We start from the raw sequence: 14,489 nt of genomic DNA, 5'->3' as shown, positions 1-14,489 counted from the left end.
GTTAGTAACGTGGCGCCACATTTCTGTAAGTAACCCAACAAATTAAATCTTATTCTAGAGCACACCTATTTTAAAAAGCGTTAAATATGCATTGTTAATATAAGGTATTTCTGGCATACAGTAGGTACTAATTATACAATGAACAAACAAGAATTCAGTTTTAAAAACTAACAAGAATTGGGTAAAGCTTGTGTGACATGTAGAGAGTACATCTTATTTCCAGTTTTTTCTTTACATTTGCTATTCTCGTTATAGAATCTACTGATATTCTGTTGAATCTGCCTATTTAAGACAGGTTTAAGTACTGAAAATACAAAACTGCTGAACTCGTGCTATATACTACTGAACCATCATCTTTGTCATTCTGCAATGTCTATGAACATACCACGGATTATGGTGCATTGCTAACAGGATCTTAGTTTTAAACTGTTACTCCACTCTCCACATAGCAGAAATGCATGGTTGTATTTTCAGCTCTTTCGTCCAATAAAAGGCAGCTTTCCGAACTCAAAATTTCTTTGACTACAATGGGAAGGAAGCAGCATCTCAAAGGATAACCCAACATCATTTCAGTATAGGGGCATCCTTAGTTTTAATTCAGAACAATGAATTGCATTTGTACAGTGCTTTTCATCTCAAAGAATTCCAAAGCACTTTACATTCACCGAGGAGACCCACTGAGACCCACCACTGAAATGCAGCACCTATCTGGGTGATGCCTGGTAGTCATTAAGCGCTAACAGCTCCAATACACTGCAGTTTGAGTATACCAGTGAGCAGAGGCTTTACAATTAAATTAAGGGGAGATTTAGGCAGACCCCGCTCTTTAGAAATGTTCCATGGAGCCTTTAGTGCCAAAGTAATCAGGAACTCTAACAGCACACCCAGAGGTAAGCCCTCACCTCTTATAAAACAGGTTCTCTAGTCACCATACTGGAACATAGGCTTGGAAATTCTGGAGGGAAGAGTGCCATCTACTGGTCTACCAGTGCTACTTACAGCAATAACTTGGAGGTCTCAAATCCAAGTATTGATCAGGTCCACTATTGCAGGCTTCTACAACCTATGATATTGGCTTAAAAGGCAGTATAACTGTATGAAGTGGCAACACTGTGTTATCTGGTAGATACTATAATTCCCAAAGTCACTTTACTAATTTACTTACTTCACCTTGAAATCTTAAGAACTCATCAAAGTTTGGATAATTGAAACAGGCTCTTCAGTGTGTACCATATTTTTTCCATAATATATATTCATTAGCATTCCCAGATGTACGGTAATACCTGAAGATTAAGACAAATCGGGACTTTCTGCAGCATGTGAAGTATCTAATTCTGTGCGCAATTAAATTATTACACTTAAAAAGCCACAAATCACAATTCAAACAATCAATCCTAATAGTTATGTATTATGTAGGTATCACAAAAGCTGTAAGCACAGATTATTGTTATAAAAAGTAAATTGAAGTTTATAACATTTCCTTTACTTCTAAAAATGTCTAGTGTAGATTGTGACTAAATATACAGAAAAAAGTACAAATTAGCTATGAAAAGAACTCTATGAAAGAATGCGGTAACTGTTAGGCCTGGCCAGCCTTAATATAAATTGGACTCTGCGCGGAGTAGAGGAGAGAACTAGGAAAATGAGAGATTTCTTCAGGCGACAAGAATCCGATCAGTGAGACTGAGGTCGTGGTTTAAGGACAAGGTCAGGTTCAAAGCTGTGATTTCAATTCAGAAAAGTTTTAGCGAAGGCGAGGTATGAACTCCAGAGAGAGAGACCAATGCCGGGCATAGTGTGATGTGAAGTGAGGGTTTAAATGGGAAGTAAGCTGATGGTAGAAAGCTGGGGATAATTAGTTACCTCGTGCGGTGGTATTTAGGGTTGATTAAGTGCTTGCGGTGAGTAGCAGCCATAACAGTAACAGAGAATGTCTTTGGCTGTGCTTTTTTTCAAATCATTTCAAATAATGTGGAATGACTATGAAAGTATTGTATGTGTGCTGTAATTGTCACAAAAAATAATTTGGTAAATCAGCTTATCACAGCTTATGGCATTTACTGCTTGATTTCAAAGCACAACAAAAGTTAATGTATGACAAGTTTATGTAAGGGATATTAAATCAAAGCTTAATATGATAGAGGAAATACACATACACTTTTACAAAGCAAAAAATATCTTGTTTTGTGGTCAGTTCTGATAATATATTTTGATCCAGGGAAGACATATTTTTAAATTGTTTCTCTTCACCTTTAGCATTTTTACATGTTAAATCTGCTGATATTTTTTTACCTTTCTTTCTTAGAAATGACATGTGTGAAAGGTATACTTTGCATATAAAGATACATGTTAACCGATTGAGCACAGTCTGGTTTGTAATCTTTACCAATTTATTTGCATGCCTCTTTCAAGTCACTGAGTAGCTCTTTCAGGGTGTCACATCAGAAAAACTGATGCTAGATCAGGTGTTTGATTCTGGCTTCTGCTAACTCTGATCAGAACTTTGAACACCCTGTGAAACGGGAAAAACATTTATTCCACATCTTTGAAATGGAAAGAAGTCATCAATTAAACACAAATTAAACACAAAAAACATTTATACAGCAAGTGGGACTTCAGTAGGAATACAGTCTACCAGCTGTTTGTGCTCATTTGGAGGCCAGTGGAGTGAACCATAGTCGTATAGTATATAACTGTAGCCCACACTGCGTTCTGGTAAAAAATAAAGGAAATATAAGTTTTGATGTTCAATAGTACAACTTACACAGTATTTCACACTGTTCTCTTTTTCAATTTTGTTGAGAAGTGGAGCCACAAAAGGTCATTGGCATGGGGTAAGAGCAAGACTTTCCGCAAAGCTAAAAATGAAGGAATGGGGAAAAGAAATCTAAATGTATTAGACTAAAGTATCACATTTGAAAATAAATAGAAACACCTGAAGGAAAGGAAATTAGACTGGTGATTCTAAGAATAGCTTAATCTTCTGCCATCAGTCCAGATCTCTGAACACAAAGGCACATAAACTGAAAAAACACCAAGCTCTTCTGCTTTGAAAAGCAGGTGCTTGTGGAACAAAAGGCTGCCCCTGAGCTGTTGTGCTATTTACCAAAAGACAGACAGATAAAAATGGTAAATGAATCAGACTGTAAAATACAATTGTATGAAACAGAGAAAATCAGGCAATACTTCCCTGATCTGGATATTACTTTTTCCTTTGTTTCACTGCAAATCCATTTAGGGAATACATTCAGCAGAATACAGTGTCATATGGGAAAGAGTTTCAAATCTGCATTTACCACTCATCTAATGGTACTGTAGATGAGCAACACAGATTACGCTAATAAACAGGGTTTAACACTTGACCCTAGCTTTAATTCATTTAACACGTGAATTAAGAAATAACCTTTGCTAAATTGATTTATTTGAAATTCAAATAAAAAATCATCCTTAACAGTATTTCATTGCAATTTTTATGTTTTTTATGTAGTCATTCAGTTTCTCCTCATTTTATTTTATTTAATAACGTATCATATTACCCTGTTCTTCTTCATTTAAATCTTAAATCTTAATTCTTGGTCCTCTTGGTTCTCATTGCCTGTTCAGTTGCTCCGATAAGACACATTTATTTCAAGGTTGGGGGCCAATCACTTTAAAAAAAACTCGTGCTGTCTCTTTCCTCTCGGTTGGAAAATAAAGATGTGAACATCTGCTGCTAACATCAGATCAACCAATATGCTAGCAGAACCCCTTCAACAGAAAACAAATAATACAAATTTGACAGTCCTGAATTTTATTGGTCCTCTCCAATCAGGTAATACATACTGGGATGAGAATGAGGGCTTTTAGAATTCAACAATTGAATCCTTCCCTAAAGGTGGAAAGACAAAATACTTCTTGTATTAATATTTGTAACTAATACCTCCTTCCCTAAAGTGGTAAAGTATTATATTTGTATTCTTTGTATGTAAGGGAAATTCCAGTCTGTGAAACTGGATGATTGGGAACACACAGTCTTCCTTTGGGCAGTATTGCTCTGTGAATGGATGAAACAGACACAGTCGGCGATTGTATGATGGGAAAGACATAAATTCTTCCCTGGTGACATAAAGGCCCATCCACTGTATACCGTGTTCCTCTGCATCTTAAGATCTGGGGCACAGCACCACCCAATGTGATAGACAAAGAGCTCTAAATACACCTCCATGCAAAAGATGCTAACAGGTGCGGTTTTCCTCTGCCAGCTTTCATCGCAAATACACTTTTTAGCAAATTAATCGCAAAAAAAAAACACTAGCAGAGCACCTCACTTGAGAAAAACATTTATTTCAAACATGATATTTATGCTGCATAAATGAATATGTACACTATCAAAACATGTGGTCATGTACATCCGAAATTAAATTACAGAAAGGCAGAGGTATGGCATGAGTTTTGTCAAGGATAATACAAGGCTTGGACAATACAGTAGTTAAATGTAACAAATTTGAACTCAATCCAATTCTTTAGATGCAGCTTTCAGCTTTAGGAGGGGACCACTGAAAAAGCTTATGTATTAATGTATTAACGTTCAGCCATTTTCTATCTGCTCTATCCAGTAAAAGTTCACAGCGATGACAGAGCGAGTCCCAGAGAGCAACATGCCCAAGGCAAGATACAGCCTGGACAGGATGCCAGTCCATCGCAGGGTACACGCGGACACAAATACGCACACACTCGCACCAGGACCAATTTTCCAAGAAACCAATTAACTTATCGTTACGTCTTTGGACTATGGGAGGAAACCAGAGCACCTGAAGGAAACCTACCCAAACACAGGGAGAACACAGGGAGTACCTGGGACTGTACTTTGTGAGGACATCAGTGTTATTAACCTTATTAAAAATTCCAGCCTGGCTTTAAATTTACAGACCATTTATGATGCATGACTTGCATATCCAAAAATAAATCATGAAAAGATTAGATTTACTCAGCTTTTTGTCTTCACATACAGTGTATAAATGCTACCATGGTTTATACACCAATGGTTGAGTTAATCTTGCTACAAGCAAAAAAAAAAACACTTCAGTTTCAGGTAATGAATCATTACCTCCGAAACACATTAGCATTTTTCTCTTTCAGACCTCACCACAAGTCATACACAACATGAAGGGAAAAACACTGTCAGTATGGGTACAATTATCCTAAAAGGAAAAGCATTCTCAGAACATCACATACTTCTTCAGGGGCTTAACCTGAAACACTTCAACTTTTCTTCTAATTAATATATGGGCCACTCATAAAGAGACAGCAAAATAAAGACACCCAAAGAACCATCCAGCAATTTTATTGAGGTGAGTTTAACTTTGAAATCAATATGTAGTTTCTCTGAATGACAATGATGTTTCAGTCCCCAGTATCAATCAGATCAGCTTTTTACAGGACTGATTTAATTCCTTTGTGAAAAATGCCTTATTTATGGAAAAAAAGGATTGATTGATAAAGCACAGAAACCACAGGAGTGAAAATAAAATGTGTTTTTAAAATACAAGCTATAATTATATCTTCATTAGAAGCAGAGACACGTTTCTAATTAGCACTATTGCCTGTTTTGTCAAATACCGGTATAAATATTAGCAGAACATGTGTCTAGGACACAGAATTGAAAGATGGAAACAGAATCCAAGCTCAGTCACTGTTGTTCCAATGTTTTGAGAATCATGTTTACTGTATGTAATAGCTCTTGGTAATTTGTGTTAATCAAATTTAGTCCAGAACCCCCAAGGAAACTGTCCTTAGCTGGTTTAAAACAAACATCAGAATATAAGGATACCAAAACCGACTACTTATGAGCTGAAGTTTTCCTGTTTTTACAAGACGACGCAGATGCTGTTGCTGATTGGCCAATCCTTAGGTAAGTAAGGTATCGTGGCAGTTAAATAAAACATTTTTATCATGTCTAAAGGAAATCGCTCATTTTTCCGACTGACAGCCTAAGCATCATTTTTAACACTATGTGTGAACCTTTGAAGCCAGCTGCCTGCTACTCCAGGATCCCACACCAGGTGCAAATAGCCTAAACAGATGCAGCCTGACATCTTGGTAAGTTGACTGTTATTGTTTTTTTTTAAAAAGACTCATTAAAATATAAATATGCTTTGTTGTCTTATCATAAGATTATGGTTTTCTTGTTTCCTTCATACTCTTTGTAATAACACAAAAATATACACAGTACATTGCAAAATAATACTGGAAGCAAGACACAGTACTCAACAGCAGTTACCAAGCATTTAGAACACAGCTGTTAGCACCTGAAGTTACTGTGTAGATGATTAACAGTTTCCTTACTGTATATATAAGGGGTACACGGACGGGGTTCCAAAATTGTTTAAACTTATGGAAATCCGAGAAATTTGTCATGATTTTATAGAGCATCTTCCCAAATCACAAGACGTTCTAATAATAACAGTACAGCAATAACAAACAGTAATAAACAACTGGAGATGGTTCAGCCTATCTGGTGCTTTTGTTAGCAGCTAAATGATCCAAGGATCTCTTTCAACCACTTCTTGAAAGAAGCCAGGGTACTGACTTCAAGAGCACGGCTTGTTCCACAATCTGACAACCCTTTGAGTGAAGAAGTGACTCCAGTTCTCAGCACAGTAGTTGCCAGTATAGAAGCCGAGCAAACAGAAGCAAGGTGGATTGGATTGTTTAAAAGAAATGGAAAATTTGAGGTACCTCTGCGTATTTGCAGCCGTTATGAATGTCTGAAAAGAATAAAACTACCTGTGAAAACATTTCCAGTAAGAGCTTATTTGCTGTTTTTGAAGTACAAAATCGTCAAACCTTGCACTGAAATGTCACTCAGGGCTTTAGTGTTCTGAGTATATGACCTCTCTGCTAAATACATTTAACAGCTGAGACTTCTTACTTAAGTAAATGGCATAAAACATTCATAACATTCCTGTGCCCTGATAAAAACAATGAGTTAAATATTTAATTGAGATAAGGCAAACTAAATTAAACTGAGGCAGAACCACATCAATATCAGAGGGCAAAAATAATTTAAATGTAAACAGTATTGACATTTTAATGCTTACCTTGGAAGTGAAAGGGGAAAAAATGTGGAACATTCCTGTAGTGACCATAAGATCCCATAGCCATGTGAATTTTTGTAACAAGCTATTTTTTAATTTCAAAATGAAGCATTACAATACAATACAGTCAACGTTATTACTAAAATGGTAAAGCATGGGTTATACGTACAGTATGTACTGCATATATACAAACATAAGCAAGACAAAGCTGCCTAACTATTTTAGAACAGGTAGTGAAAACTGGTCATGTCATGATAAAACATGCTGGAGGTTAGACAGGAAAATATGCAGAACACATTGAGTGTAATTCCATGCTGATGTTTACAGTTAGAAACCCTTACACCCTGGCTAAAACATGCTATCTTAATGAGGCATATTAACACTTCACCTATTGCTATATCGAATACAGTTATGCTGTAACATATGTTGGCACCCCACTCTATATCAGTATGAATAATTATTTGATTGAATTTCTATCTGATGCAACAGAAGAGGTAACATTAACAGATAAACCTGGTTTAAAAAAATAATGCAATGCCATAATAATGATAAGTCTTGTTTTACATATCAGTATGCAGGATACCTGTATAGTTATTTTTGCAACTGTTAGTTCAAAATAAAAAAACAACCCCCTCAACTGAATATACATTTTTATCAATTTTGCAAGTCGAATGGGCTTAATTTTCTGATATGATAGGCCTTGACCATTTTTCATAATGTAATGGCAATTATGAAGGAAGCATCAACTAAGTCCCAGAAACTACTGTTGTAACGACTGTCAGATATCAGATAACAAAACATTATTACACACCCATTAAGTGGAATTACATCTGACTGTACAATGATTACACTGTCATCTGGGTCATGTAGCACTATAATGAATTTGTTAAAGTATTATACACTGTGTTGTTCTAAAACAAAGATAATGTTGTGTTTCAAGAAGGGTATAAATATTTGAAGGGAAGCACAGATCATGCACAAAACATTATATAAATATATAATCACAGCCGAGTATATGATGTTGATGCTGATGCTGTTCAGAGGTGACCATACTGTCCTCATTCATCAGCATTCTTCTCCAGAAAAAGACAGAGTAGCACAAAATAAGTACAAGTCTTCTACACATAAAGAAAACTCTTATCCTTGCCCCTTACAAAAATCAAAACTATGGAAGCAGATCATTCTCTTAATAAAATAAAACCAATAAGAAGAATACTGGAACTTCTAAAATGCAGAAATAGACTTCTATACCTTGAGCAAATTATGGTTGTCAGACGTCACTGTCATAATGTCAGTTTAAGTCAAATGAATCGACAATTTAAAAATGAAACACTGCTTTTGCAACTGCCTGACTCAACAGCCCAAGAATGTAAGATGCTATTTCTTTTTCACTCTCTTTTGTTTCTGTGCAGCAAAATATTGCTCGCTGTCGCATCGATTAAATCTCCTTAAAGGTGCGGTTGGTCTTGGCTCAGTGCTCACAGGTTCTCGCCGGCAGCTATATCACCCTGCAACTCACACTGAAGCTCAGCAGGTGTGAGCCTGGTCAGTACCTGGATGGGAGACCTCCTGGGAAAAACTAAGGTTGCTGCTGGAAGAGGTGTTAGTGGGGCCAGCAGGGGGCGCTCACCCTGCAGTCAATGTGGGTCCTAATGCCCCAATATAGTGACAGGGACACTATACAGTAAAAAGGCGCCGTCCTTCGGATGAGACGTAAAACTGAGGTCCTGACTCTGTGGTCATTAAAAATCGCAGAGAGTTTCTTGAAAAGAGTAGGGGTGTAACCCTGGCGTCCTGGCAAAATTTTCCATTGGCCTTTGCCAATCATGGCCTCATAATAATCCCCATCTCTGAACTGGCTTCAGTACTCTGCTCTCCTCCCCACTGATAGCTGGTGTGTGGTGAGCGTTCTGGTGAACTTGTGTTCTGGTGCCGTTGCATCATCCAGGTGGGGGCTGCACATTGGTGGTGGAGGGGAGTCCCCATTATCTGTAAAATGCCTTGAGTGGAGTGAACCAGAAAAGCGCTATATATGATTATTATTCTCAAGCTCTAGCTTCAATGCTTCTGTGAGCTCTGCTATTGGGTGAGGGGCTGGGGATAGAGGGGAGAGGAACTGACACAACGCGCAGCAATATACCATGAGCACACTCCTATTCAGGCTCCAGCAAAGCCCAGTACATAGCAGTGGTATATCCTGGTCATGTTCAATGGTTTTCTTTAACATAACAATCATAACATTTTGTTAATCGGCCTTTATCTATGTCTCAGCAATATGGACTAGCTACCCCATCCCCCTCTGTTTAAAAGCATGGCAGGTAAGTCCATTTGTTCTGCACTCTTACTCCAAAGTTTCTAAGGATCAGAACTTACTCCACTGTACGTTTTTCAAGGTTCTTAAAGCATTACTTGAAACGGCTTATATTTACAGCAAGTGTACCTTTTACAGCATTTGATGAAGGGATTTTAAAAGCTGCTACTGTGCCTACCGTACACCAAAGTCAAATTCAAAGAACTTCATTGGCTGATGGACTGTAGTGTTGCCAAAGCAGTGTCAATTAGTAAAAAAATATATACAAACATTTACAATAAAACATTATTATTAGACATTTACAGATGGAGCCAGTTTCACATGCATCCATCCGGTTTCTCAATGCTGTTCCCACTAAGGGGCATGGGGAAGCCAGAGTCTATCCTGGTGACAAAGAGAGTCAGGCAGGATACACGTCCATTGCAGAGCCCGCACACACACCAGGGGCAATTTACCCAGAAGCCGCTGAACCAACCAGTATGTCTTTGGACTGTGGGAGGGAACTGGAGCTCTTAGTAAAAACCCATGCAAACACAGGGAGGACACACAAACTCCAAAATAGCATGGAGTTGAACCCAGGGTCCCAGTGCTGACAGGCAGCAATGGTAACCACTGCAGCAGTGTGCCACCCAGGCAGATATCATTTAATATTTTCAAGTACCCATTTATCGTTCACTTGCTTTCTCACCTATCGTTATTTTTAACTCTACGTACTGTAACCGATCAGATTTCACAATTCTACCCAAAGATTTATGTTTTAAAGACAAAAAGGATCTGGTTAAGAACTGAGAAAAACCAGTCATAGAACCAGTCATGGGAGGTTTTCAATAATGGAATGCGACTTCATTGGAGCTTATAAAATGTGACAATAAAAGAATATTAACGACACAAACTGAACACAATAGCTTGTGAAACATGTAACATTAATCATTTGATCAGATCAAAGTTACATGGAAAACAAATGAATATCTTATCCACATGTTTGCAAAACAATTTTAAAGCCGCATATCCGGATTGGTTTAATTTCTAAATGGAGCACATACCATTCTCGAAGAGTTAATTATCAAACCCTAGGCCTTTATTTCTTTGAAAAAGACTTCCCCTTTGTTATGTGAATTGTCCATACCCTAGCAACTTCAACAATCTGGAGTGCTGTTGGTATTTCAGTGATTTGCTGCCAATTCTGCTACCTGGTTAAGGAGATTAGCACAGCTTTGTCCACTGTAAGGAATGTGGAATGACTGAGTTTCTGTTCACACCAGGAAAGGTTATCTTTTACTGTTAACCTGCACACTTTTCGGAGTGGGCGATTGATAATGAACTCCGCTTTTGGCGTTGGATCGCATGTAGTGAAGGGAGGATGAAGACTGATCGTGTCTTTTTTCTGAAATATGTTGTGTTCTCTGCTGCGTCTAAGTTCAAAACCCCACCCAGCCTAGTCCCACTTCGTGAAGCCTTTTACCCTCACTGCCATTAGCCTCCACATTAATTTTAATGACAAGCCCACTGAACCCCACCCGTGGCACTTGAAAAAAATATGAAAAATGACCCCAGATTGTCAGGCATTCTTCTAAGCACATGAGCCACAAAGCCCAGAGAAGCTCCAAAACCACTATAGAAAATAGTGTTCCATTGTTGAAGGGTGAAAACTCCTTTGAATACTCCTTCATTATAAGGAATAAGGAATACTCCTTACAGGGGACTATAAACTCCTTTCATGCACCAGTTATTTCATTTCATTTTAATATTGTATAAGATTCTTTCTTGTTACCTCATAGTTTTATGTTATGTCGTGTTTAATGTTTTTGTTGTTATTGTCTTATTGTTTAACTGTTATGAGCACACTGATCCTAACACAAATTCCTAACAACTAAATTGGTATGGCAATAAATCTTGAATCTTGAATCTTAGAGGTCTTTGGAGTCTCCACATTGTATCTCCTTCCAGTATGAGCCCCGTTCGTCTTAAAGGAGAGTCACCTTCAATGGAAAGAGGGGCGCGGCTCTCACTGACAGTATTAGAAGCAGGTATTTCCCCAAAAACATTAGCTCACAATTCTCACTATGCATTAAAAAAAAAATTCAAACATTCAGTGGAGTTCGGATGAACAATAAGGAAGGGGCTTATGGGGAAACCTGAAATGTCAGATCGTGGAAAGGGTTATTACTTTGAAACAAAAAGCCCACAATTTCTGAAAGTTACAATACAAACCGTCATACACAGTTGTGTGTATGAAATAAAAAAAGCAGTTTTTATCTATGACCAACCTAGAATACAAACATCCTCTAGTGTTGATAAAAAAACAAAAAAAAAGGTTTGCTTACTTAACACTTCACTGGTTTCAAACAAGCTAAAGGGCCTAGGACAAAAGAAAACCTTCTTAAAACTGCTCCAGAGCCACAAAAGAATGCGGCTCTCTTTTCTGTCAACTTAAAAAAATGTGGTAGTGTGAATAAGTCATGGGAACTGGCAAATATTTTCACAGCATGCTGAGGCAGGACTGTTCAGAAGCTCTGCTTTAACTTGCAGTGGCACCCAGGCCACCGGAGTCCTTCCTTCTAAAGCAAGAGGATGTTTTTCATTGTAACTGGAGAAGCTATGGAAATCTGACTAAAGCCCTCCTAAACTTAATAAATCTGATGAATAGTTGAAATGCAATGCACTGAGGGCAAACCGGGACAGCCCACTACAATAGAAATCTGGCTGCATTCTTTCGGAGGACTTTAAGGCCGCTGTGCATCCTGTGCTACCTGCTTGTGTGGTCAGAGATCAGTAGACATTCGTGAGGCTCGCAGACCCCCGTCCAGCCTACATTACTCACATGCCCAAAATGTAGGGTGAGAGGAAACAACGTAACCATAACTGCACAAGAATTTACATTGCTCTGTTTCAATGATGACACTGGTGCTCAGTGTTAGCCCTCCTATTAATAAACCATTCTATTTTTTTTTACTCACAGGACGTGCTCAAATACCTTGTTCAATGTTTTTGAAGGCCGCCGATTGGCTGGGTTTTTACCTCATCAAAGCAGAGGCTCGTGCAGTTCGGCATTAGTAACACTCACCAAATCCTTCTTCTTTTCTTGTCAAGTCCAGACAAGACAACATGTATTACACTATACTGGGGTATAAACATCAAAAGAGTTAAGTTTTTAACCAACTTAAATCACATTAGAACACAAACAGATATGGAACAGCATGACTAATATTGTAAACCAAATTAAATATATGCGCATTTTCAGTAAGTACAGCAGTGATGATGCAAACTACAGGCTAATGGATTCTCTTACAACAGAAAGCTTAGTGGTGAATAGCTACAATTCAGCTGATGTGGATATAAGAATTTAAAGAATTTAAAATATATGTATACGTTTAAAAGATATTGGTGCAGACTGGATATCAATGGTGCTAAAAATAAAGAAGTCGGAATATTCATTTCAGAAATATTAGGTAGAGCGAAATCAAGCAGCAACCAGTGTTGTTTTTTGCTCTCTACTTTCATTTATTTTTTATATATAAAACAAATGGCGAGAAGGGAATTGTTTAAATTTGACAGCAGCCCTTCTTTGGCCTGTGTTGACTGGTGTTAAAGCTCGTAGTACTTTCATATTAAATCTTTTCATCAATCTTTCTTACAGTTATCACAAAGGCTTGAAAACAAACATTTGTTCAAGACCAAAAGAGGATCTGTTCATTGACATTTGCAGTTTAACTCATTCCCTTAAGGTCCAGGATATACCTGCCCACTATTCTTCGGATTGAGCTTAAACGGAAGTAAAAAGAAAAGAAATAGTGAAATACATAGGGCTTTGACTCAAAAGACATCTTCAGGTGTATGCACAGTATATGTAACAAGGTCACATGGTGATGTCACAGGAGTGGGGAGTAGTGTGCTTGAACAGACTGGTAGTTAGTTTCTCACTATCAGCTGAAGTAAGTCTGCCCTGTGCCATCCTGAGAAAAAGTCTGGAAACCCTCCCATTGTAATTTCTCATTGTTTTAGAAAATAAAGATTTAAACAAGGGGTCCTGTGTGAATTGATTCTCAGCGCACACCTGTCACAACAGAGCATCAATGCTAAGTCTACCGGGCTGGAGCAGGATCTGCAGGACATCACAACTGCCAGGTATTAGTGACTCGTGACATAGACACACATCAGGAACCAGTGGTTTACTATCACGATTGCAAACCCCTCCTCTTAAGGGCGCTCCAGCCCTTCCTTTTCCTTTTGTGACATTTATGGGAAGTGTAGTTCTCATAGGCAATGCAGCATCTCTGAGCTACTGTACACTAGCCCAGTTTCTGGCTCTCCACAATTTATGCTAGATCCATGTAGGCAATGTATACAAGCACCCACTGCCTACTTCTGGGAAACTGTAATACAGGGTTACTTATAGATATAAGTCAAGTTTACTACTTTTGAAGTTGCTGCCAGAATATCTAATTTGCTGTTTTCGTTATGATAGCATGTTTAACAAAGCTAGCAGGGGAAAACTTGGGACGTGATAAAAAGCTGACCAAATTAAAGATGTCTAATATTCTCATTTTCTTTTCAACTTTGTAGGTGTTCCTTTCACTCAGGTGGGGTCCCATCCTTCTGGGTAAAGCTTCTCAATACAGCAAAAACATGTATCCCAAAGGTAATAAAAAATGGCAAATGGTTATGTCTTTTTAAGAACATCAGCACTGTTACAGTCAAAATTAAGGATTCAGACAGCTACCTTCAAAAGGCAATTTAAAAAAATGTGTTGATTCTAGTAGACAATATAAAACCTATTAAAGCAAAGGATACATTATTGATTCTTTCCATTTTGCTTTCAGTCGACGTAAAAAATATAAATGAATATGTAGCTATATAGGATACATAATGAATATGTGCTTTATATAATGTGGGGATTGTCATCCTAGTTTCCTAAGATTCATTTGTGTTCAGAATGATATGGAGCTCTCAGCAGAAGGGAGATTCATGCTATTCTAAGAATTTCCAAGGAGTGTTAGGAAGAGTGAACCAATTTTTTTTCTATTCTCCCACTGACTTTTTAAAATGTTTTAACAAAATATGAAACCCCAATTCTTTTTTACCAACTATGTAAAAATTGCCAT

General features: G+C 37.7%; 1 long non-coding RNA gene across 5 annotated transcripts in view; it reads right to left on the bottom strand.

Annotated features, from left to right (window-relative positions):
* Positions 1-14,489, bottom strand: part of LOC148829150 (uncharacterized) — a 261,526-nt gene that overhangs the window by 162,469 nt on the left and 84,568 nt on the right. The gene's annotated exons all lie outside the window — the stretch shown is intronic.

The sequence above is a fragment of the Atractosteus spatula genome, chromosome 8 (assembly GCF_055471065.1).
Source record: "Atractosteus spatula isolate fAtrSpa1 chromosome 8, fAtrSpa1.hap1, whole genome shotgun sequence".
Taxonomy (NCBI): Eukaryota; Metazoa; Chordata; class Actinopteri; order Semionotiformes; family Lepisosteidae; genus Atractosteus; species Atractosteus spatula.
This window is presented reverse-complemented; position numbering and strand designations above follow the sequence as displayed.